This window comes from Hyperolius riggenbachi, chromosome 3, assembly GCF_040937935.1.
Source record: "Hyperolius riggenbachi isolate aHypRig1 chromosome 3, aHypRig1.pri, whole genome shotgun sequence".
NCBI classification, from domain to species: domain Eukaryota; kingdom Metazoa; phylum Chordata; class Amphibia; order Anura; family Hyperoliidae; genus Hyperolius; species Hyperolius riggenbachi.
In genome coordinates this window covers 110,471,126-110,498,351 of record NC_090648.1, presented here as the reverse complement: position 1 = coordinate 110,498,351, position 27,226 = coordinate 110,471,126, and the positions used below count along the sequence as shown (strand labels likewise).

Below are 27,226 nucleotides of genomic sequence, written 5' to 3'. Positions count from 1 at the left end.
CCTGGCATTCTTTGTTTGTTCTTCATCACCATGTCACCAATGTCCTTCCAGAGCAGCTAGATAATAAAGTGTATACAAACAGTACATCACCTCCCATAGCACTGCTTGAGTGCATCTGCTCTTGGACTGGATAGCATTTCTTTTGTATCTGAACAGGATTTTCATTTTAAATAGAGTTCGCTCAAAATGCATTGCAATCAGCACAGCGCTTCAAAAGCAGGATAACAGGACATGGTGAGTTAAAGAAGGTAACACACTAAGCGTTTCAAAAGCAGGTTCAAAACACATTAAGTTTTACATTCAAACGCTGTATTTAAGATCGGTTCAATGTGCTTTATTGATTATCATCTTAATTAAGAAAAATACAAATGCCTATAGCAGCCTCAAGTGGCCGCTATAAAGCAGACTAAAGTGACCGCTGACCATTTGTTAGGTCGATTTGTAAAGTGAAGTGTAAAGAAAAATGGAACAAAAAAAAGAACAGTTGTCCAGCGTGAAAAAATAGGTTTAAAACCTTAAACAAGGACTGATTGGTTGCCCTGGGCAACAGCTTAAAGGATACCCCAACTGAAATGTGACATAATGAGATAAACATGTGTATGTACAGTGCCTAGCACACAGATAACTATGCTGTGTTCCTTTTTTTCTTTCTCTGCCTGAAAAAGTTAAATATCAGGTATGTGAGTGGCTGACTCAGTCCTGACTCAGACAGGAAGTGACTACAGTGTGACCCTCACTGATAAGAAATTCCCCTTTTTTACCTCTTTCTTGCTCTCAGAAGCCATTTTCTGCTAGGAAAGTGTTTTATAGTTAGAATTTCTTATCAGTGAGGGTCACACTGTAGTCACTTCCTGTCTGAGTCAGTACTGAGTCAGCCACTTGCATACCTTATATTTAACTCTTTCAGGCAGAAAAATAAAAAAAAGGAACACAGCATAGTTATCTGTGTGCTAGGCACTGTACATACACATGTCTATCTCTTTATGTCACATTTCAGTTGGGGTATCCTTTAAAGAGACCAAGAATTGAACTTCATCTTAGTCAATTGCTGATACCCCCTTTAACATGAGAAATCTACTCCTTTTGGGCTCGTTTCCACTAGTGCGGCGTGCGTCTCGCAGATGCACGCCGACACTGAGCGGGTGGGCGTGATCGCAGGCGAATCCCATGAGCCGTGCCATGCACGGCTATGGGATTTGCAGCTTCCGCCGCGAATTCTGCGGGGGGTTTAGGCCGAATCGCTCGCGCAAGCGATTCGGCCCCGGATTCGGCCGCGGCGCAGTTATCCCCTATGGCAGAGTTTCCCCGTGCGATTCATGTGCGGGGAAACTCTGCGGAATCCGCGATAGTGGAAACGGGGCCTGACACAAACAGATCATCAGGGGGCTCTGTATGGCTGATATTGTGGTGAAACCCCTCCCACAGGAAACTGAGGACCATGGTCCTGGCAGTTTCCTGTCTGTGAACCTCCTTGCATTGTGGGAAATAGCAGTTTACAACTGCCAAAAAAGCAAGCAGCAGCTACTTCCACTGACATCACCTGCCAGCAGTAAAAATGTCACCATGTGATAAATGTCAGAATATAAAATCAGGGAGAGGAAAGATTTTACAATGGGCAAACACTGACTAAATAATTAATACATAAGTATTGTAAAAATTAAGCACTTTTTTTATTAGATTATTTTCACTGGAGTTCCTCTTTAACGTCACATGATGGCTGTGAAGGAGAGAAATGTCACATTCTACCATGTCAGCCCTATGAACACAACAGGAAGAATTCCCAGCAATTCTTATGTCTGCTGTACACTGATGTGTACACAACCATAGCATCTAAAACAATTAGGCAGGGATCACACTTGTCAAAATAATTTGCATTTTCCCCACATGCAAATTCACATTTCAACTTCAAGCTAAAGCAAGTCAATGACATAGATCACGTTTGGGGCCCATTTCCTCTAGCCGGGAATTGCAGCCATTTTTAATCACATATGATTTATGATGTGGAGTTGAAGCCTATTGAAATCATTAGGCTGCATCTAAATTGAGTGTGGGGAAAAAAATTATGCATGCTGCAGTTTTCCACTTAGCTTTATACCAGTTACCTGGCTGTCCTGCTGATCTTCTACCTCTTAATACTTTCAGCCACAGACCCTGAACAAGCATGCAGATTTTATCAGATCTGACAATATTGTCAGAAACACTTGATTAGCTGCATGCTTGTTTCTGGTGTTATTCGGACACTACTGCAGCCAAATAGACCAGCAGGGCTGCCAGGCAACTGATATTGTTGAAAGAATTAAATATGGTTCACTTTGAGAAACCGTAACTAAGAATTGAACTTCATCCCAATCAGTAGCTGATACCCCCTTACCCATAAGAAATCTATTCCTTTTCTCAAACGGATCATCAGGGGGTCTGTATGGCTGATTTTGTGGTGCAACCCCTCCCACAGTGTGATGTCAGCACCTCACAGCACTGAGCTACTGACATCACACTTTGGGAGCCTTGTTGCATTGTGGGAAATAACAGCTGTTTCCAGCTGCCAAAAAAGTAAGCAGCATCTCCTTCCAGTGACATCACCTGCCAGCAGTAAAAATGTCACCATGTGATAAATGTCAGAATGTAAATCAGGGAGAGGAAAGCTTTTAAAATGGGCAAACACTGACTAAATACATTTATACATAATTATTGTAAAAAATTACATAATTTTCACTGTAGTTCCTCTTTAAATTAGGTTTGTAAATGCAGACTGGGGGGTGCAGTATAGTCTTGCAAACAGTGCATTTCCTCTTCAATAATTATTAGGTACATTGGCAAAAATGCACACATTGTAATGCAGACCAAACATGTATAATGGTTAATGAAATTGCATTTCAAAGAACATTTTAAAATGGATTGTGTACAGGAACTTTACAAATGTTAATCCGCACTTCACTGCTCAGTGTGCAATCTTAGCTGAAAGAATGTATTTTTTTTTCTGGAGGATAGTTTACTTGGGGGACTTCCCTATGGGAGATCCTCAGCTTGTGAGGCCACAGAAGCACAGGCAGAAGTAGCCACATGAAAGTAGTAAAGAACATTTATCTCTCTCCAGCATCAAGTCTTCCCAGCTGCCTCCTCAGACTTGATTCTCTAGCATCACTCATCCTGGCTTCCTTCTATATATCATCATGCAGCACATTCACTGCTCAGGGCTGGACAAATCCCACACAAGTCAGGTAGCTAAGGTTCCTTAAAGGACACCTGAAATGAGAATGATATGGAGGACAGGCCTGTGGAGTCAGAGTTGAGGAGTTGGAGCAATTTTGGGTACCTGAAGTTGGAGATTTCATAAACTGAGGAATCAGAGTCAGATGATTTTTGGACAAAATCCACAGCCCTGGTAAGTATTAGCCTTAAAGGATACCACAACTGAAATGTGACATAATGAGATAGACATGTGTATGTACAGTGCCTAGCACACAGATAACTATGCTGTGTTCCTTTTTTTCTTTCACTGCCTGAAAGAGTTAAATATCAGGTATGTAAGTGGCTGACTCAGACAGGAAGTGACTACAGTGTGACCCTCACTGATAAGAAATTCCAACTATAAAACACTTTCCTAGCAGAAAATGGCTTCTGAGAGCAAGAAAGAGGTAAAAAAGGGGAATTTTTTTATCAGTGAGGGTCACACTGTAGTCACTTCCTGTCTGAGTCAGGACTGAGTCAGCCACTTACATACCTGATATTCAACTCTTTCAGGCAGTGAAAGAAAAAAAGGAACACAGCATAGTTATCTGTGTGCTAGGCACTGTACATACACATGTCTATCACATCATGTCACATGTCACTTCAGGTATCCTTTAAGAGTCAAAGTCATTTTGGGTACCTGGAGTCGGAGATTTCATAAACTGAGGCGTTGGAAGATTTTTATACAGACTCCACAGCCCTGATGGAGGCTGCCCTATAGATTTCTTTATAAGCAATACCAGTTGCGTGGCAGTCGTGCTGATCTTTGTGGCATCAGTAGTGTGAGTCACACACCTGAAACAAGCATGTGTGTAATGCTGTCAGATTGGAGTCAGAGCACCTGATCTGCAATGCTTGTTCAGGGTAAAAGTATTGTGCTGTGTACACACAATGCCATTTCCTGTCCGATTGTCAGGAATCGCACGATTATTTCCCTCATGTCCAATCTACTCCTGTTCAACAACGGGACCGATTTTCCGAAGTTATTGATCCAGTTATCACCTTGGACACAAACACACGATGCAACTTCCTGTCAGATTACCAGCAGATCAGACGGGAAATTGCATTGTGTGTACCCAGCATTAGACTCAAAGCATCAGCAGGACTGCCAGGCAACTGGTATTGTTTAAAAGGAAATAAATATGGCAGCCTCCATATACCTCCCACTTATAGGACAACAGTAGTGAGAGGCATATGGGGGCTGCCATATTTATTTCCTTTTAAGCAATACCAGTTGCCTGGCAGGCCAGCTGATCCATTTGACTGCAGTGGTGCCTGAATCACACCAGAAACAAACATGCAGCTAATCTGGTCAGATCTGACAATACTGTCAGAAACACCTGATCTGCTGCATGCTTGTTCAGGGTCTATGGTTAAAAGTAATAGAGGCAGAGGATCAGCAGGATTGCCAGGCAACTGGTATTGCTTAAAATGAAGTAATTATGGCAGCCTCCATAGCCCTCAAGCTAGAGCTTCATTTTTGAGTTTTTGTTGGAAATGAAGTCGGCAACGCAACTCATGTATTTATTTCGTGCTTTCAGAGTGCTTCAGAGTGCTTCAGAGTGCACACTCAGGTCACTGTGCTCATCACAGGAGCTCATAGTCTAATCCCTACCTTAGTCATCATTCAATGTCACCATCACATTCTAATATCAATTAAGTTATCTGTATGTTTTTGGAATGTGAGAGGAATCCCATATGAATTGGTCTACCGCTGAAACAAAACCCATTTTCTGAGTGCACATTGATCCAGCCTTTAAACTCCTATCTGCTAGAACAGGCTCCTAAGGGCTCGTTCTCTCTACAATATCGCCAAATGCAGAGGGGGGGGGGGGGGGGGGGGAAATCACATTTCCTCCTCCATGCCATGGGATTATTCTTTTGTGTGGTGCAAAAACTGCAGCAGGTGGTGCAATAGCAATTCCATAGGAATCACACTGCACTGATTTAAACGGCGTCCCGCGATTCCTGCACTGAATTGTCATTGCGATCAGCAAAAGCCCGAATGTAATGCCTAATACAGCGAGAGAGCGGCCCTTACACATCACATCTGTCAACATGGAGAGAGAGGACAGAGCCAGCACTGCAGTTAGGGTTCTTTAATTGGTAAAAGTTAAGCACTCGCGCTGCACGCGCTTGTTCACCGCTGTGGGAAGGTTACCTTCCCACAGCGGTGAACAAGCGCGTGCAGCGCGAAACGGTCGTCCGCAGGGAACCTCAGACCTGGCGCCCACTCAACCTGCTCTGACACCTGGCTACCATACAACTGTGAGTGCTTAACTTTTACCAATTAAAGAACCCTAACTGCAGTGCTGGCTCTGTCCTCTCTCTCCATGTTTACAAGTGCATTGCTTTTTTTCTGCCGGAGCACGCAGTTTAGAGGGACCTTCACCCACACAGTCTGTCTTATAGTATAGCCCAGCCCGGCCCCCTGTTGCATCTCCCGCTGAGTGCTGGAACTTTTCTTTCCTTGCTTGCATCACATCTGTCAGCCCACACTTAACTGCTCTCCTACCAAACATCTCCTCTGACTTGTAACTAAGCCAGCAGACAAATTCTCTAGTACAGACAATGCCAAGACAGCAAAGGCAGACAAAGTGCTGCACATCAAAATACTTCACATTCAAATCTGATTTTTCAAGTGCAGATAAAAAAAAAAAAAAAAAAAAACATTCTGGGCCTTAACATGCTGTCACGTTGCTGAGTGGATTTCAGCAATGCATCCCAGTGTGCAATAAACAAGGACATGAGACTGTGTACTGACAACACACTGATCGGCACATGTGTGCTCCAGCAGAGCACTCCTGCATGCATTTCTATGCGCAATAGTGTAGTCATGCGTAGTGTAGAATTCGGTCAGAGCTGCAAAGGAGAACAATGCAGGTACCATGCATTTCTATAAAAATGTACACTCACCTGTGTTTTATAGCGCAAACATATGCCCAAGCCTTCCCATATTATATCTATTAGATGTTAACAGGTGTGAAAAGGTGGGGCTTGTATATAAAGATTTAAAGGACCACTGTCGCAAAAATCTTAAAATTTAAAATATACTGTATGTAAACATATACAGCTAAGAATTAATTTTCTTCTAGAGTAAAATGAGTCAAATTACTTTTCCCCCTATGTTGCTGTCACTTAGAGTAGGTAGTAGAAATCTGACAGAACCGACAGGTTTTGGACTAGCCCATTTCCTCATGGGGGGGGGGGGGTTCTCAGGGTTTTCTTTATTTTCAACAGCACTTAATGAATGGCAGTTTCTCCGTCCAACAGCCAAAAAAGCGTACAGCGACCAGGGAGACTGGTCAGCATCTTTACATTAAATCTTTTTCTTGGAGAATCTTTGTAAAGAATAAAGGCCATGCTGAGAATCCCCTATGGAGAAATGGACTAGCCCAAAACCTGTGCATAATGTCAGATTTCTACTACTTACTCTAAGTGACAGCAACATAGGAGAAAAGTAATTTATGGCTCATTTTACTCTGGAAGAAAAGTACTTATTTAAATGTGTTTACATATATTTTAAATTTTAAGATTTTCACAACAGTGGTCCTTTAAGGTGCCCATACATCAGCCAATGTATGTGCAGATCGACTATGAGACAGATTGATCTGACTGAATCTAAATCAGAGAGGGATCTGTTGTATATACACACCACAGGTCGATTCCCAATTGATTTCTGATAGATATCCTGCTGAAATCTATCTAGCCTACCCCCTCCCTCCCAGTCTAAAAATGTCCCCTGGATGCCCATGCTTGCTATAATATCACTTGTCCTCCGGAGCTTTTCCTCACACACACACGTGGTGACGGCAAACATGGCGGAGACCAGGAATTGCATCAGTGGAGGGGTGATGTGTTATAACACTGCATACAGGTACATGGACACACGTAACAGTTGGGGGGGAGAGGGGGGGTCTGTCAGCCATGACGATACCAAGTGAGCATTTGCAACCTATATTTTCGGAGCAGTGCTTTTCGGCGCTGCTAGATTTGGGCGCAGCCGGCGCCACCATACACTATAATAGGAATCACATCTATAGCGGCGCTCAGTGAGTAACGTCAGCGCCGTCAGACGGAGCCGAAGTTGCTTAAAAAACACAATATTTCAGCCTGCAGCAATCGCTGGAAGCCGAATTATATCATTCTCCCCTATCCATGGCGGCCTGGAGGGGGAATAGTAATTAACACTGTCCGGACTTGTGCAGAAGCAGGATCAGCCATATACCGACTGTATCCTGCGCCGATTTCAAATGTATGCTATATTTTCCAGCATGTCCAATCAATCTATTTCGTCGATTTTTTTGGCTCAAATAAGACCAAAAAAAATAAAAAATAAAAAAAAGATCAGGTGGACAGGTTGCTCCAATCTTCCTCCAATTCGATAATTTTAGGTTGATTGCCCGCAATAAATATCCCCTAATGTATGGGCACCTTTACTCCCAGTTGTCAATCATCTCCCCGATCAGAAGCAATTCCTGCAGCAGAAGAACAAGCTCATCGTTTACCAATCGCGGCATTCTGGTAATTATTAATCGGTCCTGCATGTCGCACTTCGTACCTGTGCAGTCAAATCAATTCAGGCATTTAGGAACTTTGAGAACAAAAGGATCAGTTGGGGAAAAAAAAAAAAAAGCCACCGTGCACGTGTGTATGGCGTTTTTGTAATTCCAAAATGAGTACTCACTAATCAATAAGTGAGAGTCATGACAACCAAATGGCAGAATGGTTGCCCGCTGATCAGCTGCACACAGCCTCAGGCATCAGATAGCCTGTTTTCAACAAACCAGCTCACCTGCTTTTTTTTCCTGTTTGGAATTGGGGAGCCTTGGCAAGCCAACCCCTGGTAATGGCAAGAAGAGAACAGGCCTTGATCTAATTACCACTTGTAATCTATTTTTTCCAAACACAGAAAAATGCAGCAAGAAGAGCCTGAGAACAATAACACAGCAGACAGGGTTAATAAGTGAATTGCAGTAAGTTCGGCTGGCATTTCTACACAAATCCTCCTCATGATGCTGCTCACTCCCCCCCCCCCCCCCCCCCTTCCTCCTCCTCCTCCTCCTCTCCCGTCATGTCCCTGGAACATCGGGTTCTGTCTTGTTCTCTCTCACCAGGATCTCTCTGTCCAACCCAAACACAAAAATGTATGAACCCCCCCTCTCTGAATGCTCCGTTCCCCTCCACGGTTCACAGCCCCTCCCAGCTCTGAGAGACTCTTCACAAATAAACCCAAAGCTTCCTAAATAGACTGCAGCATTCCTCATCTTATTTTCTACAGCTCTGTATCCAAGTATTCCTCCACCATGACAGTATCTCATGGTTCAATTTCTAGCCTAGCCCTAGAAGACCGTAGCCAATTCTGTTATTTCACTCCAATTTACACATTTACACCCAGGCACAGCAGTACCTCACCCCTACTCCCCACATACTATATCTGTTCTGACCAGAATTCCTTGCCCATTTATTATTTATTTATTGTATTTATAAAGCGCCAACATATTACGCAGCGCTTAGACCCCAGAATGTTCATTTGGTACATTTGAACAGATTCACAACAAAGATTTTTATTGCCCTAAAACGTAGTTGGTGATGTATGGGCAGAACGACTGCGCGATTAGAAAAAAAAAATAAAAATGTATCCATAGTTCAGAGGAAGATGCATTTTCCATTGACTGACATTTTGCTATGGCAACTTCCCAAACTTTGTTTCTTTTCACAATGCTTGTCTAAAACCGATTCCTAAATGTCCAAAAAATCTATTATTTTAGGGTCAAACTCTGCTCATTGTTTTTCCCCATTTCCATAGTGTTTACTGAAATTTGCTCACTTTTATTCAGGTATTCTGCTCAAGTTATTCGGGTCTAGGTAGATTTGAAGTTTAAACACAAACGTTGTGGTAAATTGTTATGATCAGATTTGATAGGGAAAGGTTGGCATATTGGCTTTTTTTTTTTCTTTTTTTTTTTTTGACGCGACGCGTGTTATGTTAGGGCTGGTTCACCTCAAAAGCACCAGCGTTTTGAAAAGCGCTTGGCTAACCCTGAGGGTGTTCCTACAGCAGCGTTGTGAATTTCTATTGTATTATATTTTGTGTTTTTTTGTACATTCACATAGTGTGTGAGAGTGTGAGAGTGTGAGAGTGTGTGAGTGTGTGAGTGTGTGAGTGTGTGAGTGTATGAGTGTGTGAGTGTGTGAGTGTGTGAGTGTGTGAGTGTGTGAGTGTGTGTGTGTGTGTGTGTGTGTGTGTGTCTCTATCTCTGAAAATCGCCATGCAAAATTTACAATCGCTAAGCACTAGCGATTGCAATTTATGGTGTGAACTAAGCATTTGGCTGCTTTTTCACTAGAAAACGAGATCACATTCCAGAATCATGCTGCAATCATGCAACCTACATTTTCCACTCGCTGTGAATCGTTGGGAATAGAGCACGATTGTGCAGGGAGACAATTGTGTTTCAGGAAAAGTTCGAAAAGCGATACTGTAATAGAAAAGGAGCACTGCGATTCACATGCAAATCTTGATCAGCAAAGCGGCCACGATCCGCTTTTTGGAGCTCAACATTAGCTTCCTAAAGAAGAACCCCACCCATGGCTAGGTGATGGCTTAGGTGCTAAGTGTATGTGAGTCCGGGTTTGACACTCACCTTACCAATGACCTTCTCGGTATCTTCATGATTAGAAATCTGAACATGTGACAGTGTTTCCCGATCAAGAATGCAATTATAGCACTTTTTTTTCCATCACAGTAGCCTGTACTGAATTTTGTGTGCACTGTACAAGAGAGGGATGCAGACATATTGGAGAGGTCCATCTCCAATATGTCGGCTTCCCTCCGTGAGGGACTCACATGACTTGTAGGTCAGCTCTGATCATTGATCTGTGCTATCCCTGTAAATGATATTCCTGCACAATGACAGGAACAGAAGTGAATAAATAACAATAAAGCTAACATTTGTATAGCACTTTTCACCTGTCTGACTCAAAGCGCTTGAGAGCTGCAGCTACTCAGCAGCATGATCAATAGGCCAAATTAAGAGCAGAAGGAAGTCTTGCCCAAGGACACCTTACTGAACAGGTACTGGCTTCAGACAGGATTCAAATCCTGGTTGCCTATGTTAGAGGAAGTGTTTTTAAGGCCTAGATCTCGCTGGGCGCTTTTCTTTAGCATTTCAGCGTGTTAAATCGCAGACTATCAGCAAATCACGGTGTACAATTTATCCCAATGAAAGCATTCTCACTGCAGCATTTGCGGTTTTCTATAAATCGCAAACGCACAGTGCCGCATTTTGACCATGATCGTGTTCCGATTCTCGTTCCACCGAATGGGAATAGCAAAAAGAATGCTGAAAAAATTGCCGCCACAAAAACACAATCGCTTTGTCCTAGTACACTATTCAGCCACAGCAATATATACAGATCATAGATCAGACCCCTCTTCAGATCAATTAATTGAGCTCTGGTTTCACACAGAACGTGACAGCAGCGAGTCTGCAGGGAGAAGCCTGGGAAGCTGGCTGAATGCACAGACAGCAGATCTTGTATACTCTGTACACTGGCTAGTGCTTCCAGTGGAGAAGCATTTGTAAACATCAGAAATTCAGCCCTCCCATCTCTTCAGGGTAGGTCAGGGGCCCTGTGCACAGTCAGGTGCTCTGTGCTGAACACATCCATCACTTATGGGAACCAAACCTTACACACCAGGGACACAACCTTTAGTGCAGCAAAGATCGGACCTCACACTCCTTATAGAAACAATGAAAAATCAGTGCTGATAGAGTAGTGCTAAACTACTTAGCACCAGCCCAATGCTTTCGGTTCTGTCAGGTTAAATCTTAAATACAGCAGCAGTAACAGTTTGAAGGTGACAACATTCACAAGCTTTTGACATGGTTATGATTTATATTACACAGCACTGTACAGCAAGTAGGGGGTGTAAAGGCCTGTACCCACTATCTGATTTTTACGACGACTGGCGATTTTATTGAGCGATGGTCTCCATGATCTTGTGATGTGGGTACAGCCACGCAATTGCACAAATTATGGTTGGCGACGTGCAGCGATGACGATTGCTGCAGCGGATCGGATCTTTAAGATCCCCGACGACTGACGAAATATTCTGCGATCGTTCGACCTCCTGTTCGTGCCGTGTGTTACATGGCGTGTTCCCACAGGTAAGAAAGAGGATCGGGGAACCACATTCATCAGGAGGCGGTGCTGTGAGGTTCCCCAATCCATCTTCAGGTGAGTATTCAGCTTAAAGGGAACCCGAGGTGAGAGAGTTATATGGAGGCTGCCATATTTATTTCCTTTTAAGCAATACCAGTTGCCTGTCAATTCAGCTGATCCTATGCCTCTAATACATTTAGCCATAGACCCTGAACAAGCATGCAGCAGATCAGGTGTTTGACGTCGGTTTCGCCAGCTAACAGTCTCCTAGTGGCGATCGCCACTGGGAGGCTGATGGCGTCATTCATGCGGAGAGGTGCGATCTCCTGCAATTCCCAGCCCCCGGAGTTGACGCTGCCGCCCTGATAACGCCCATTGGCATTAGGTGGTTCCCAGGAGGTTAAATGAAAAGCTACATAACAAATACAATCTATGATAATAGGAGACCTACACTTCCTGATTGACATCAGGTCATGTGCCATTTTCCTAGATTCACACATCAAAAACTGATCCTGTAAAAACCGATCTGTCGTCCGTTTCAAAAGGATCACAGTTTGTTACACTGGGGCATTAGTTTTTCATCCGTGTGTTCCACCCCATTCCCCCTCAGTGTTCTCCCCAGGATTTTTTTCCAGCCGGGTGGCATGAAATAGTAGCCGGGTGGCATGAAAAAGCAGCCGGGTGGGGAGAGATAAAAATGCAGGGCCACTCTGCTTACAGCATAGGAGGAGGTGAAGAGGTGAGCTGATGACAGCCGGATGGTCACCAAATCTAGCCGGGTGGAGCACCCGGCTAAAAGAGCCTGGGGAGAACACTGCCCCTCTACACCTGCTCAATATACCTAGTGGCTAGACAATCCGAAAAGGAAAATAAAATCATGCAGGACCCACACTTGCGTTCTGGTCACTGGAGGGAACCCGTTCTGAACGGACTGATGAGAACGGATCCTAATGCTTAACATAGGATCCGTTCACATCTGGCTCATTGCGCTCCGCTAAAAGCCAGTGCACACCAAAAAGCACTAGTGTAATCGCAAACGCTTAGCACTTTGAGGTGATTTTCCTAGGCGATTGTAGGCATGTGCCTAGCGATTTTCTAATCATGCCTAGCGATTTTTGGAGTGTTTTGGTGTAGTGTTTGTTATTTTTTTGTTCCAGTAGAGTTGTAACTGAACAGTTTCTGTAACAAAAATGCTTGGAAAAATCGCTATGATCTAGCGCTTTTCAGAGCGATTTTCCACCTTCCTATACTTAACATTGAGGCAGAATCGCCTCAGCAATCAGCAGAAATGCTACAGGACCCACGTTTGTGTTTGGGAAAAAAAGCTCATCGCTCTGGTGTGCTCCATTCAAATACATTAGCCAAGCGCTTTTCAAAGCGATGACGTTTTTAAAAGCGCTTGGAAGCACTCTTGGTGGGCACCAGCCCTAAGAGGAACAATTTTACTGCCAGTGGTAAAACTGATAGTTAACCCTTCCCCCATTCCTTCCAAAACAAAAACTTTTCGATTGGAGCCAAGCTTTTTATAGGGCTCTGTGAGAAACACAAGGAGCAAGAATGTGATTCAAGTACTCCTAACAAAGAACCCCGGCAATGGAGGCTGAAGGGTCGTAGAAGCTTCACCACGGCCAGAAGAAAGCTCGAGGACTCAGGCCGGGTAGTATCTTACAGGAAGACAGGTCATCATTACTCCAAAGGGATTCAAAATACAAGACTGGCACAACAGGTCAAAAGCTCATACATGCGTACGAGGACTGTCACCAGCAGCGATCAGGAATAAATCCCTCATGTGACAAATAAGGGCCAAGAACTGTACAGAAGTGTCGCTAGCCTGCGCTCAGGCAAGATGGTCCAGCAGGCTGCATCTCTCTCCAATGCATCCGGGCCGCCATGCACACAATAGATTCTCGTCAGATGCAGCCCAGACCAACCATCTCTGCTGAGAGCCATCTAGCATGTGTACGATGAGTTATATAGACAGATGCCAGCCAAATCTTCCAACTGATGCCTCAATCAGTAAGCGTTTGAACAGGAGTAGCGCTAAAAAGTCCATGCTAAACTAAAGACGGTTGAAATGTTCGACAAATGACAGATTTTCGCCGTATTGAACGACAATCTTGTGCAAACATTTTTACAAGCGACAACGATGACCAACCGAAAATTTGCCGATCCATCTGGCGGACTAACTCAGATGACTATTGGGCAGATATCATGCAGCAATCCACATGTGTACATCCTTTGAACAACATTGTGCTTCTGAATGCGCGCTTGTTGTGCATAATTTCAATTCCACTTGCATGCACAGTATTGGTCGTTTTGCAATATTGGTGTGAGGAAACAAGTTTTTCAAGAATATCACTGCTAAAGTCATTTCTGCGACGTTGGTCTTCAACAGTTGTTGGGCATGTGTACAGGCCTTAAGGTTAACAACTGAGCAATATTTCCCAGCGTCTTAAAAATCGCTCAACAACTGACTGAAGGCCTGGACAGCTTAACATGAATTCAGAAGCTACACTGTTTAATGATCTAGAAGGAAATAGTTTTCTTTAGGAACCACCTCTATTAAACACAATAAGCTGGACACTAGCTGTATTTTGCAAGCAATATTGACTACCTGCCTCCTGGGATTAGTCCAGCAGCCCTGCCTTAAAGGGGACCTGAACTCTTGCACAGGACAAAAGGAACAAAAAGAAATACATCCTGTATGCATTTAGAGAGTTTCAGCCTGTCTAAGCTCTGCCTGTTCAGTAAGCCAGCACCTATTCAGTAGGAGACCTTAGGCAAGTTTCCCTAACACTGCTACTGCCTATAGAGCGCATCCTTGTGGCTGCAGCTCTGGCGCTTTGAGTCCGCCAGGAGAAAAGCGCGATATAAATGTTCTGTGTTTGTTCTGTGTAATTCCCCCCTCATCTGTGACCAATCGCACCTGTAATTTGATCTCTCGGCTGTTTCAGCTGCCTCAGCAGAGCAGCCAATTTGTAAACACTGGATGTTTACCCCATTTCTGCTTTCATGAAAGCAGGAAATAGATGCACTGCAACTTTATTGCAGGATTTGTATCAGCTGTAACAAAGAAATGTTTTCTCTTTAAAAGGTTATTATGCTGTTGTGTATCTTTTAGAGCAGAGAGGAAGTTCTGAGTTCAGATCTGCTTTAGAAGAACCGTATATTGATTTGTTATTAACACTCTTATTGTATTTTAATTAGGAGAACTAAAATCATCATTCATTATGTGACCAAAAATATTAAACATCACAAGTAATATGTCACAATGGGCTCTATTCACTTACCGGCGCTAAGTGTTAAGGTGCGTACACACATGCGACTATAGTCGTTTGTAACGATCGTTCCCCGATCTTTACCAACGACGATCGTTACAAAAAACGAACCAACGACTATTAAGGCAAACGACGAACGAGGCAAATCGCTACAAAACAAAGTTCTGTCTTGGCGGATTTTTACCACCGACGATCGTTAGCAAAAGTGGTACATCGTTGGAAACGATCGTTCGTACCAGGCTGGACATGCGCATTTCACTTTTTCTCCAAGGAACTTTACAATTTTATGCGCAGGCGCATTAAGTGCTTTTACGTGGTGTAACGTTCGTTCTAACGATGTGATCGTTACACACTTTTTACAACTAACTTTACTTCGGTCGTTCTTTCGTCAATTAAAAGATCGTTCGTCGTTGACAACGAACGATCGTTGTCGCATGTGTGTACGTAGCATTAGTGCCGGAGTGAAAAGCCACTTAGTGTGCCTTATTAGAGTTAAGGGGCCTTATCAGAATAGCATATGCTATTGCTATTCTGATAAGGCCCCTTAACTCTAATAAAGGCACGCCATTTGTCTTAAGGGGCCCATACACCTAACGATTTTCCCGCCGATATACAGCAGAATCGATCACTGTGATTGAATCGGATGTGAAATCGTTGCGCAAACGATTGTTTTTCATCCGAAATCAATCATTCGTCAATTCCCATCGAGCCGTCCGTGTGGAAGATTTTCTTCGATCGCCGGCGGGTCGGGAATGCGCCGATAGCGGCATTCCAATGCGTTGGGCCGACGCAATACATTACCTGATCTGGCCGGCGCGTAACCCCACTGTCACCGCTGCTCCGTCTCCGCGCTGGGCTCAGAGTCCAGCAGGCTTCACTTCTTCCTGTCCCGGTAGGAAGTTAAAAACAGTAGTACTACTGTTTAAACTTCCCCGGACAAAAAGAAGTGAAGCCAGCCGGAAGAAGACGACATCGGTGACACGTGCTGGCAAAGCAGGTAATGTATGTGGGAAGAGGGGGGGAACAGCGGCACCACCACAGATTGGTTTCAGGCTGAAATCGATTCACAATCTGCTTGCAGTAAAGGCAGCCATACGATCCCACTCTGATCAGATTCGATCAGAGAGGGAACTATCTGTTGGTCGAATCTGATGGCAAATTGACCAGTGTATGGCCACCTTTAGTGAATTTGTCTTAGTGAATCAAGCCTCTAGCGACCTGGTTTGCGCCCACAAAGTGCTAATGCTCACTAACCCGGCTTAGCGCCGGATAGTGAATCAAGCCCAATATAGTCACAGTATGGCCCAGCAAGCAGCCACTAAATCTGAGGTATTTCGCATCTGTAATGAAGGCACCATTAGGCATAAAGTGCAGTGTTCTCCCCAGAATTTTTTTTCCATAATGGTGGAATGAAAAAGTAGCTGGCATAATGGGGGTAGGCAGGACCGGCGCAACACTAGTTAGGAGGAGGTGAGCCGATGACAGCCGGGTGCTCACCAAGATTAGCCAGGTGGAGCACCCGGCTAAAAGAGCCTGGAGAGAACACTGCAGTGGATGGGTGACTGAAGCTCTAGCACAAATCACTGCTCGATTAATGGCTGCTCTCACCAAAGCGTTCTGATCTGTTTGCAAGGAATGTTTTGGTGGAGCATCAGTTAAACATTGCAGCCTATGACATCACCAAGCAGTGAGTAGTTACTTCTCCATTCACCACCACAAGGCCAAGCTATTACACAAGGACCACTAGGGCCCATGTACATAAAAGCTGCCTTCTGTAATCCCTTTCAAAGCAGTAGACTACAGTGTCATCGTTCCAACACAGACACAGCATTCTGAAAACGCAAAGTGGTGACTCCGCAGTGAGCGGCTGACCTCCACTGTCCAATCAGCAAACTGATGAGAGGTTCAGCCTAGGGCTAGGTTGTGTAGATCATGAGATACACAGGAGGTACAGAACACGCTGAGCGGCGTAGGAGTGTTGTCAAGCGGCAAGAGATGATCCCCCAGGCTGATCGCTGGCCGAGGCTTTGGGCGTCTGCTGTACACACACTAGATTCTTGGCAGAGGCGGTCATTGGCTCTGTCTGGCTAGTGGCTAGCTAGTGTACTGGTTAAGGGCTCTGCCTCTGACACAGGAGACCAGGGTTCGAATCTCTGCTCTACCTGTTCAGTAAGCCAGAACCTATTCAGTAGGAGACCTCAGGCAAGACTCCCTAACACTGCTACTGCCAATAGAGCCCATCCTAGTGGCTGCAGCTCTGGTGCTTTGAGTCCGCCAGGAGAAATACGCGATATAAATGTTGTCTTGTCTCTGCCGTGTGTATGAGGCTTTCCAGGTCACTGTCGCTTTACTATTTGTTTGTTCACCACAGCTCTATTCAGAAGCTTACTTAAAAGTCAACAAATAGAAAAGGATTTATGAGACACAGGCATGAAGGGAATTGTCTAGTATAATTAGGACAAACACACACTGGGAAAGTTAATTGTGCAATAGAAAAGTAGCTGTGATTCTGGTCAGCATGCCATTCATAATAAATACATCAAATAACTGCATCAGACTAGAACCAGATTTTTCTCTTCCTTCTGTGATGACACACTATGCAAAAATACAACTGCTTTTCCTCAGCAACTGACACTGATATATCTTCAGAGTTGGGCAAACTCATACATAAAAATCCAGAAAGGCACATGCACTGTCAACAATCTGAACAGCTTTGCTGTTATATTTAAATGGAACCTGGAGTGTAACGATGTGGAAGCTGCCATACTTCTTACCTTTTCACTGTACAATGCCCATTAACTGTTCAATTTTTCCTTCAGATTCAATCTTCTGTTGCAATTTTTATGATCTAATTGTATAGAAAACTGCACCATGTGTGTCGCAAATCGATGTGAAACGATTTTTTGGTAGATTGGAAAAATTGAGCCGAAAGTTGGATTTTATGGATTGAATTGGAATGTAAAACCTTAAATCATTATGGTAACAATCGATAATTACCTTCCGATTAGTTTTGATCGTTCAAAACACATCACAAGATCGAATTTGAAGGAAAAAAATTGTACCGTTAACGGGCACCGTTACACCATACCAGTTTCCAGGCAGTCCTGCTGATCTCTTTAGCTGCAGTAGTGTCTGAATCACATACCTGAAACAAGTATGCAGTAAATCCAGTCAGAAATATCTTGATCAGTATCCTTGTTCAGGATCTACAGTATGGCTAAAACTATTGGAGGCAGAGGATCAGCAGGACAGCCAGGCAATGTACATTGTTTAGCAGGAAATAAAGGTTAGCCTCCATATCCCTCTTAGGTTGGACTCCCTTTAGGGCTGGAACCCACTAGAGCAATTTTTTGAGCATTTAGGGAGCGATTCAAAATGCTAGCGATTTCCCTAAGCGCTCAGCTAATAATGGATGGGGCCAAATTCCATTAGAGCAATTGCGATTGCCAAAAACGCAGGACATGCAGCATTTTTGAGAGTTAGCGTTTCGTGTTACTGCAAAGTATATAAACCCTGGCGTAATCGTGCGTCAAAACATAACGGAGCAATTTGCTACAGTTTTTAAATTACTGCACACAGAAAAAAAAAAAAGGCCCAATCAGAATTAAAAATCGCGACCAAACCAGAAAACGCTCAAGAGATAATTTACAAAACACGCGCGATTGCGGTTTGCGATTTGTAATGGGTTCCAGGCCTTGAAGGATACCCGAAGTGACATGTGACATGAGATAGACGTGTTTGTACAGTGCCTAGCACACAAATAACTATGCTGTGTTCCTTTTTTTTTTTTTTTTTTTTCCCTGAAAGAGTTAAATATCAGGTATATAAGTGGCCGACTCAGTCCTGACTCAGACAGGAAGTGACTAGTGTGACCCTCACTGATAAGAAATTCCCCTTTATTACCTCTTTTTATTGCTCTCAGAAGCCATTTTCTGCTAGGAAAGTGTTTTATAGTTGGAATTTCTTATCAGTGAGGGTCACACTGTAGTCGCTTCCTGTCTGAGTCAGGACTGAGTCAGCCACTTGCATACCTGATATTTAATTCTTTCAGGCAGAGAAAGAAAAAAATGGAACACAGCATAGTTATTTGTGTGCTAGGCACTGTACATACCCATGTCTGTCTCATCATGTCACATGTCAGTTCGGGTATCCTTAAGGTGGTTTATCTACTTTTGCTACTGGCAGGTTTCCTGATAGAGAAGCCACATGTGCAACACTCTAGGGTCTTATAAGGGCAGTCATTGCAACACCACACATCTACTACATCCTACACTGTGTACAAGCATGGATAATGCAGCGTCACAACCAGTCACAGAACAAACCGTAAAGTTCATGTGACTCATGGGACACATGACCCACCACTCTGATGTCATGAAGCATTCAGTGTGGGTGTCAGCTAGTGACTCCTGTAACATGCGCAGGTCACTAGCTCAACAACACATCCAGGAATACATACACAATGGTCATGTGGAGAATGTGAGCTTTCCTGACGTTAAGGCGAAAAAGTACACATCACTCATGTTACAGAGGTCTGAATGCAGACTGCCTTCATTTCAAAGAGGTTTGTAATGTTTTACTAACACTACCAGCCCAGGGCTGGACAAATCCCAGGAGACAGTAGGTAGTCAGGCCTCTTAAAAATATATTACAGCTGGCTCCTAACCGGGGAGATTTCCTCTAAAACGTGCCAATCAACGATACAATTTTTCCTTCAGATTCGATCTTTCGACGCATTTTGAACAATCAAAACTAACCTGAAAGCAATTATCGATTGTTCCCATTAATGGAAAGATTTAAGAAGGTTTTACATTCCGATGGGATCATAAAATCTGACTTTCGGATAGATTTATTTTCTTTTCCAATTGACCAAAGAAACGTTTCATATCGATCTGAGCCACACACTGTGCAGTTGTTTATACCATTCAATCATAAAAATTGTGTCAAAATATTGAATCTGAAGGAAATATTTTACAGTTAATGGTAACCTTCAGGGAAGGATCACACTTGTCAACGGTAACGGCAGACTATTTCCTGCAAACCTGTTGTCACACGAAATGTGTGTTTTAACGTATGAGTGTCCTGTGTGGCAGCACAACGTTGTAGATGTAAAAATCCACGTATTGTGAGAGAAAAATAACACAGGCTGCAAGGTTCTTCTGCACATGGCAACCAGAATTTGGAGTTGCATTGGCTGTCACTGTCCCCCAAAAGGGCTCAAATAATAGTCTAATCACCAGCTACAGCTAATTTGAGGGAATAATCCAGTACAAAATTGTAAGCCTACACTATGTGCTTATGTACTTTGATTACACTGTAAAGCCCTCTACACAATCCCTTCATACAATGCTCAACCAATCCTTAGATATCACCCAAAATGTAATGTCCACTCAGAAAATTGCCGTTAGGGCCCTTTTCCACTGCACTTCGGCAAAATCGCAAAACGCTAGTGGTTTTCAAAACGCTAGGGTTGCTACTTTAACATAGAAATTGCGGTAGGTATTTTCCGCTATTGCGATTAGATTTTTTAAAAAAGCGCAATCACTTCCTAGAGCAATTGCGAGAGAGATATAGCAATGCAAGTGCACTGCGTATGTAAAATAGCAATCGCTTAACTAAGTTAATGAAAAATAGCAATCGCTGGCATTTAGCGGTTGTTAATTGTAATTGCTAGTGGAAAAGGGCCCTAACTTGTACTCCAAAACCTGCTGTAGCCACCTTTTTCCACAGCAGTTTTCAGGATTTCTCACAGGCTACTCTTCTCCTCTGGAACACCTTTCAACAATCCATCTTGCACTTCCTTTTGTTTATGCTAGTGTGTATGAGATTTTCTGGCAGATTTACTGTCAGATCGTTTACAACATGTCTGATCCGATTTCCGATCTAAATCAGATCAGACATGTTGGAAATAATTGATCAGACAGTATGGCTGCTTTCACAGTGAGACGTTAAAGTCCCACGTTACAGCAGCTTGTAACGCAGCCTAACTCACAGTAATGAAAAATCAATGTGCTGTTCAGAGCGCCCACGTTGCGTTGCATTGTAACGCTACACGTTGAATGAAAGTGCAGCATGCTGTACATTATACTGGCCTTTAGCTGCGCTTTAGACTGCTTGCTCAGTGACTAGCCACATGGCTAAAATAATATTCACTGCACTGTGCTGACATAACCTGGACTCCTAGTGTTGTCCAGATCATGAATGAATCATTCATTTGATCCGGATCACCACAATGAACGATTCGGTTCACAGTGGATGTCTGTCTGGAAGAAACAAGAACATACAGAATGTATAGTGCAGGGAAAGTCCTGTTCTGCTAGTCCTTTCTGCTTCCCTAGTAAAATGATTCAAATGATTCGGTTCAAAGATCCGGATCTTTTCAATGATCCGATTCGAATCATCCGAATCCTTGAAAAGATCCGGACCTCCCATCGCTATCCTGGAGCTGCTGTTCTATCAGTATAGAAAGAACGAAAACAGCACACCAAGAGCTACATAACGCGGCTCAATCTGACGTCCAACTTCAACCCCACTATGCGTTGCGTTAGGGGCACGTTATGAGACCTTAACGTGGCATCTAACATCTTAGTGGGAAAGAAGCCTTATGCCGTGCATACACTGCTCGTTTTATGCGCCGGATCGAGCCAGCAGCTCGATGCCGGCGCATCCCCGCTCGTCCGTGCGCAGATCGATTGCCGCTCATCACCGCTCGATTCCCTGCCATTGTCCGCCGGCGGGAATCGAGCGGGCGCGGATCGAGCAGCATGATCGGGCCAGCTGAATATTATCAGCTGGCCGGATCAGCTGGTCGATACACGGTACGTGTATCCCCAGCATTAATCTGCCAGAAAATCTCATAGTGTGTACCTAGCATTAAGGTCTTCTAACACAACCCTAAAGCCAAAGTTCACGCACAGTTTTTCAATATAAATTTAATGGAGCAAGAAAAACTTTTAGCAAAATAAAGTTTTTGGCTACTAGTCTCATCCTCAGAACTTTGACTGCCAGTCATGTGACAAAACTGGAAGTAGTTCAGCGTTAGAAACTGAGCAGGCTGCTACAGGTCTGAGGAGAAGATGAACTGGTGTAGCAGGAGTTTGTTTTTTATTGAGAAAAGAAAAACAACTTTTTCTTTTAATGCGCAAGTCATTTAAAATAATGTTCTAGTACATTTAAAAAAAAAAAAAAAAAAAACTGCGTTTGAACTTTGAGCTTTAAAATAATCACAGCTATTAGGTAAGTAAATAATCTGACCTCTTACATGTTATCTGGTTACTGATCTTGCTTACTGAAGAAATATACTATACACAATTCATAATGGATTTTATATTGACTTAAAGGGGCCCATACACTCAGCCGATTTTTGGCCAATCGATTTGCAATCGACCAATCGACTGATTTTGATCGATTTCAATAGATCTGGCAGGCTGGAAAATCTAGGTCGATCTGTTGAGATTGCTTATCATTTTGCATTGGCCCTAATGGAAATCTTTGGTAAAAGAATGCCATCAAATCGATTTTCAATAGATTTCAAACTGAAATCTATTGGAAATCTGTTCCTAGTAAAAAAAATGGCCCAAAACACATCAGATAGATCAGAAACCTATCTGATGATCTATCTGCTGCTAATCTAACGAGTGTATGGCTACCTTTAGAAAAAACACCAAGTTAAATGAGTTTAAAAACTAGGATCTTCATTGGGATCAAAATTGATTGAAAAAGGTACAGACTCAATGATATAACGGATTGCCTTTCCTAATCGATTTTCACAGAAACAGATACTATTGCCAATATGTACAGTAGACATTGCACTGGCTAAAGTCCCATTCTCTGGAAAACCTCATTTCCACAGACGTTGCCGTGTGTGGACAGAAACAGCTGATCAGTGGCGATTATTTTTTTTTTTTTTAAATTTAAAAGTGAACCCGAGGTGAGAGTTAAGGCTCATACACACATCGGACCATAGGTCTTTTGAAAATGAAAGATCACAGACCAATTTTACCCCCTTCCATGTAGTATGAGAGCCATACCTACACAGTCTATTCTATGGAGCTGAGCTCCCCATGAGACAGAAATCTTTGCAAGATGCTTTACACACAGATGTTGCAGACATTCAAAAGATCAGTATCTGCAAAAGATCTGTTCCTGCAAAAGATCCATTCTTGCAAATTGCATTCATAGTCTATGATATCTGCAGATCCTCATACACACCTTGTTTAACTGACATTCATCTGCAGATCAGATCCACCAGGATGGATTTTCAGATCTGCAGATGATTGTCTGATTTGCAGATGAATGTCAGTTAAACAAGGTGTGTATGAGGATCTGCAGATCTCATAGACTATGAATGCATTTTGCAGGAACGGATCTTTGGCAGGAACGGATCTTTTGCAGATACTGATCTGTTGCCTGTGTACAGCATCTGTGTGTGCAGCATCCTGCAAAGATTTTTCTGATGGGGAGTTCAGCTCCATAGAATAGACTGTGTAGAGTATGGCTCTCATACTACATGAAGGGTGGTAAGATTGGTCTGATCTTTCATTTTCAAAAGACTATGGTCTGATGTGTGTTTGTGGCCTAATGTTAAGGCTGCCATATTTATTTCCTTTTAAGCAATATCAGTTGCCTAGTAGTCCTGCTGATCCTCTGCCTCGAATACTTTCAGCCATAAACCCTGAACAAGCATGCAGCACATCAGGTGTTTGACAATATTGTCAGAACTGAAAAGATTAGCTGCATGCTTGTTTCTGGTGTACTTCAGACACTGCTGCAGCCAAATAGACCAGCAGGGCTGCCAGGCAACTGGTATGGTCTAGATATGCAGAATTCTCCTTCTAGAGCATTCTGGGAGACCAGGGCCCATATGCAATTCACTTTTTCACCCGAGTTTTCTCCAAGGCGATATTTTCACACCTTGTAAATAAAATGCCATTTATACCACCAGCAAGCAAACAAATACTTAAAATAATTTTGACAGTACTTTTTCTCACCTACTTTTTCCATTGCAAAGTGCTAAAAAGTTCATTTAACCACTTCAGGATTCGGCGTACGCTTAACTACGCCCCTGAACCCTGAAGTGTATTGCATGGAAACGGCCGCTCGTAAATTCGGAATTCCGTCCTGCGCCGCTCACAGAGGGAGAGAGAGGGAGGGAAGGGGAAGGAGGCCAGGAAGCGCTGCGGAGGGGGGCTTTTAAGAGCCCCCCTCCGCAAGCAGCCGGCGGCGATCAGACCCCCCCAGCAGGACATCCCCCTAGTGGGGAAAAAAGGGGGGGGGGGGGGAAGTCTGATCTCCCTGGCTGCTAGCTGATCGGTGCTGCGGGCTGGAGAGCCCACGCAGCACCGATCAGCAAAACCACCCCCTGGCACAGAAGTGGTTAAACTAAAGATGAAAAGTTATCTTCTAGGAGAAAACTCAGGAGAAAAAGTGTTTTGCGTATGGCCCCTGGTATTATTTCAACTGGCTTCGGAAAACTCCGTAAACAAACATTCCCCAAAGATGCACCTGACAGGACTAAAGCTGTTGCCTCGAGGCTCCTATAATACATTTCAGAGTGTAAATCAGGAAAAATAAAAGGGGAGAAAAGATTTTACAATGGGCAAATAATGAGAAACAGGCAAACAATATTGTAAAAGAGAGGCACTTTTATTCATGATGATATTTTCAGTACAGTTCCTCTTGAAGTGACTTTGTTGATCTGCAGTTGCTTTGTGTGGCGTCTCAGTCAGTTTCTTTGTCAGCTGCTTCCATAAGCTTGAATAGGGATACATTTGAGGCTGCTTGCACACCAAGACGTTACAGGCGCACGTTAGTGCGCCTGTAACGCTCCCCCAACGCACAGCAATGTAACACAAGTGGGCTGTTCACACAGCCCACGTTGCGTTACATGTAACGCTGCACGTTCTGTGCAAAGTGCAGCATGCTACGGCGTTGGAGCGGCTATAGCCGCGTTAGACTGTTTGCACATGCGCAGTGGGGGGCGGAGGAGGCGGGGAGAGCCAGCTACAGTAGCCGCGCACATGGCTACTTAATATTCACTGCACTGGCGGGCGCTGATTGGCCGGCGGGACCACGTGATGCGGAGTGTCTCGCTCCGCATCACGTGGTCCCGCTGGCCAATCAGCGCCACTCTGGGAGATATTATGGGCATCGAGCAGCCTAACGCGGCTCACTCTACCGTCGGCTTTTGCAGCACCATACGTTGTGTTAGGTGCACGTTATGCGACCTTAACGTGCCACCTAACACAACGTCTTGGTGTGCAAGAAGCCTGAATGCTTGTTTATGTACTGAAAATAGCACAATAAAATTGCTCATTTACAAGATTTATTTATAAATTATTTAGTTAGCGTTTGCCCATTGTAATAAACCTCTCTCACTCCAATTTACATTCTGAAATGTACCACAAGTGACGACATCTTTACTGCTGGCAGGTGCATCGTTGCGGAATGTTTCTCTACACTCCGAAGCCAGTAGAAGTAATACCTCATCCTTGGGAGGGTGGGGCTACATACCAATATAAAGCAATATATAAATATAGCAAGTGTTTCTGATGCCGAAACCAGAATAGTTAAAGTAAAAGTGGGTATCCCCAATAATTTATTACATTCTATTATAGGTCACTACGGGGTCTTAAAAAAAAAAAAAAAAAAGTGTCTTTTCTCTCTTCCTAAACCTCCCCCTCTTCTTGTGCAAGCCAATTACAGGTACTTTTAAAGCAGGCCTAAAAACGCAGAACTTCTACTCTGCTCTAAAAGATACGCAACAACAAAAACGTTTAAAGAAAAACCATTTCCTTTTTGCAGCGGATTCAAATCCTGCAATTCATCTGCAGTGTATCTACTTCCTGCTTTCGTGGAAGCTGACATATTGTTAACATCCTATGTTTACTGCAGTGGCAGTCAGCTAATACAGCTTAGAGTACAACTTGTGCTTACTCACAGATGAGGGGGAATTACATAGGCTAAACTCTCTAAATACATACAGGGTGCATTTCTATACGTTTTCCTTCTGTCCTGTGCAAGAGTTCAGGTCCACTTTAAAATGCTTCACAAACTCCCCTACAGCAGTTTTCAGGTGTTTGACAAATACCTGTGAAAGCTGCATAAATGCCTGTCAACAGCTCTGAACAACAGTGTGCAAACAAGTTATACTTCTTAGCGGTTAGTTTTGGGAGCCTGGAAAGTGGTAACGGGAACTCTACAATCTGCTGGAAGCAGCCCTAAGTAGCCAGCAGGGGAAGGCCTGGCGTGTAGACAAGGTGTTGTGCTGTAGTTGTGCGTAAACAGAGGGAGCTCTGCTGTTTTCTTATATGCCTACAGGTGAAAATCCATAATAAAATCACCAAAATAAAGTAGCCCGAGATCAGCAGAGCAAATACAGAATTTACCAAGTACAAGTATCCTTTGAAGACTGAAGCTGTGCAAACACTTTTCCACAAAGCACTGTTCCTGGACTGGCCACCTCTTATCTAGCCCAGCTCCTATCTGACCTCCACTCCCTTTTCCCTCCACTCTCTGGAATCTACACATTCCAGGCATACAGACCTGTCCTTACATCTATTTTCTTCCTGGTTTTCTCCTTTGGCCTCACTTTCGCCACTTATTCTCCCTCCCCCCCCCCCCCCCCCCTTTCTGATACTTGGATTTCTCCCAATTATTTAAATCAACAAGCTATTTAGCAGTCCCCTCCCTGTATAACCTGCTGTGAGAGGCTTGTGCCTGAGGTTATACATGACTGTCACACCACCCCAGTCTCTGCCAAGTGTCACAGAGAAAGGCAGGCAGACACTACAGGAACTGGGCTGCTACAGGGTATACCGTGCATGCTGCATCATGGATACACAACTCAGCTAAGGGCACAGAGTGGTGATCAGTACATCTTCTTTGTTACACCTGACAGTGTGGTAGGGCCCCTTTTTCCAGTGCACTAAGTAGGAATGGGATTCTGATTAATTGCTATGGGGATACAGACAGTTGTCCCTTCAGACTGATGGATGGGGCCTAATGAAAGTCAAATACGAGAACAGCCAATGGCTGAATAGTTTTAGCACTGCTAGCTCCAGGGCTCCCATTCTGGTGAGGGTTTCACTGCTGCACTGGAACAAGCATACTACCTGTGCCAATCACACGCTAGTGTTCTGGCAGCTGCAACACTCACCATTGTTACAGCCTCTGGCAGCAAATGGTAGTCCATGAACTCTTGGCTTGGCCAAACTGCATCTACTGTCAACATCTATCATGTTCAGAACTCTTAAAGGACAAGTGAAGTGAGAGGAATATGGAGGCTGTCAAATTTATTTCCTTTTAAACCATACCAGTTGCCTGGCAGCCCTGCTGATCTATTTGGCTGCAGTAGTGTCTGAACACCAGAAATAAGCATGCAGCTAATCTGTCAGGTCTGACAATAATGTCAGAAACACCTGATCTGCTGCATGCTTGTTCAGAGTTTATGGCTAAAATGTATTGAGGGAGAGGATCAGCAAGATGGCCAGGCAACTGGTATTGTTTAAAGGGAACCTAAACTGAGATGGATATGGATTTTCCCTTTTAAAATA

At 43.7% G+C, this 27,226-nt stretch overlaps 1 protein-coding gene across 3 annotated transcripts in view; it reads right to left on the bottom strand.

Annotated features, from left to right (window-relative positions):
* ZMIZ2 (zinc finger MIZ-type containing 2) overlaps positions 1-27,226 on the bottom strand; it is a 137,344-nt gene that overhangs the window by 63,731 nt on the left and 46,387 nt on the right. The window lies entirely within an intron of this gene.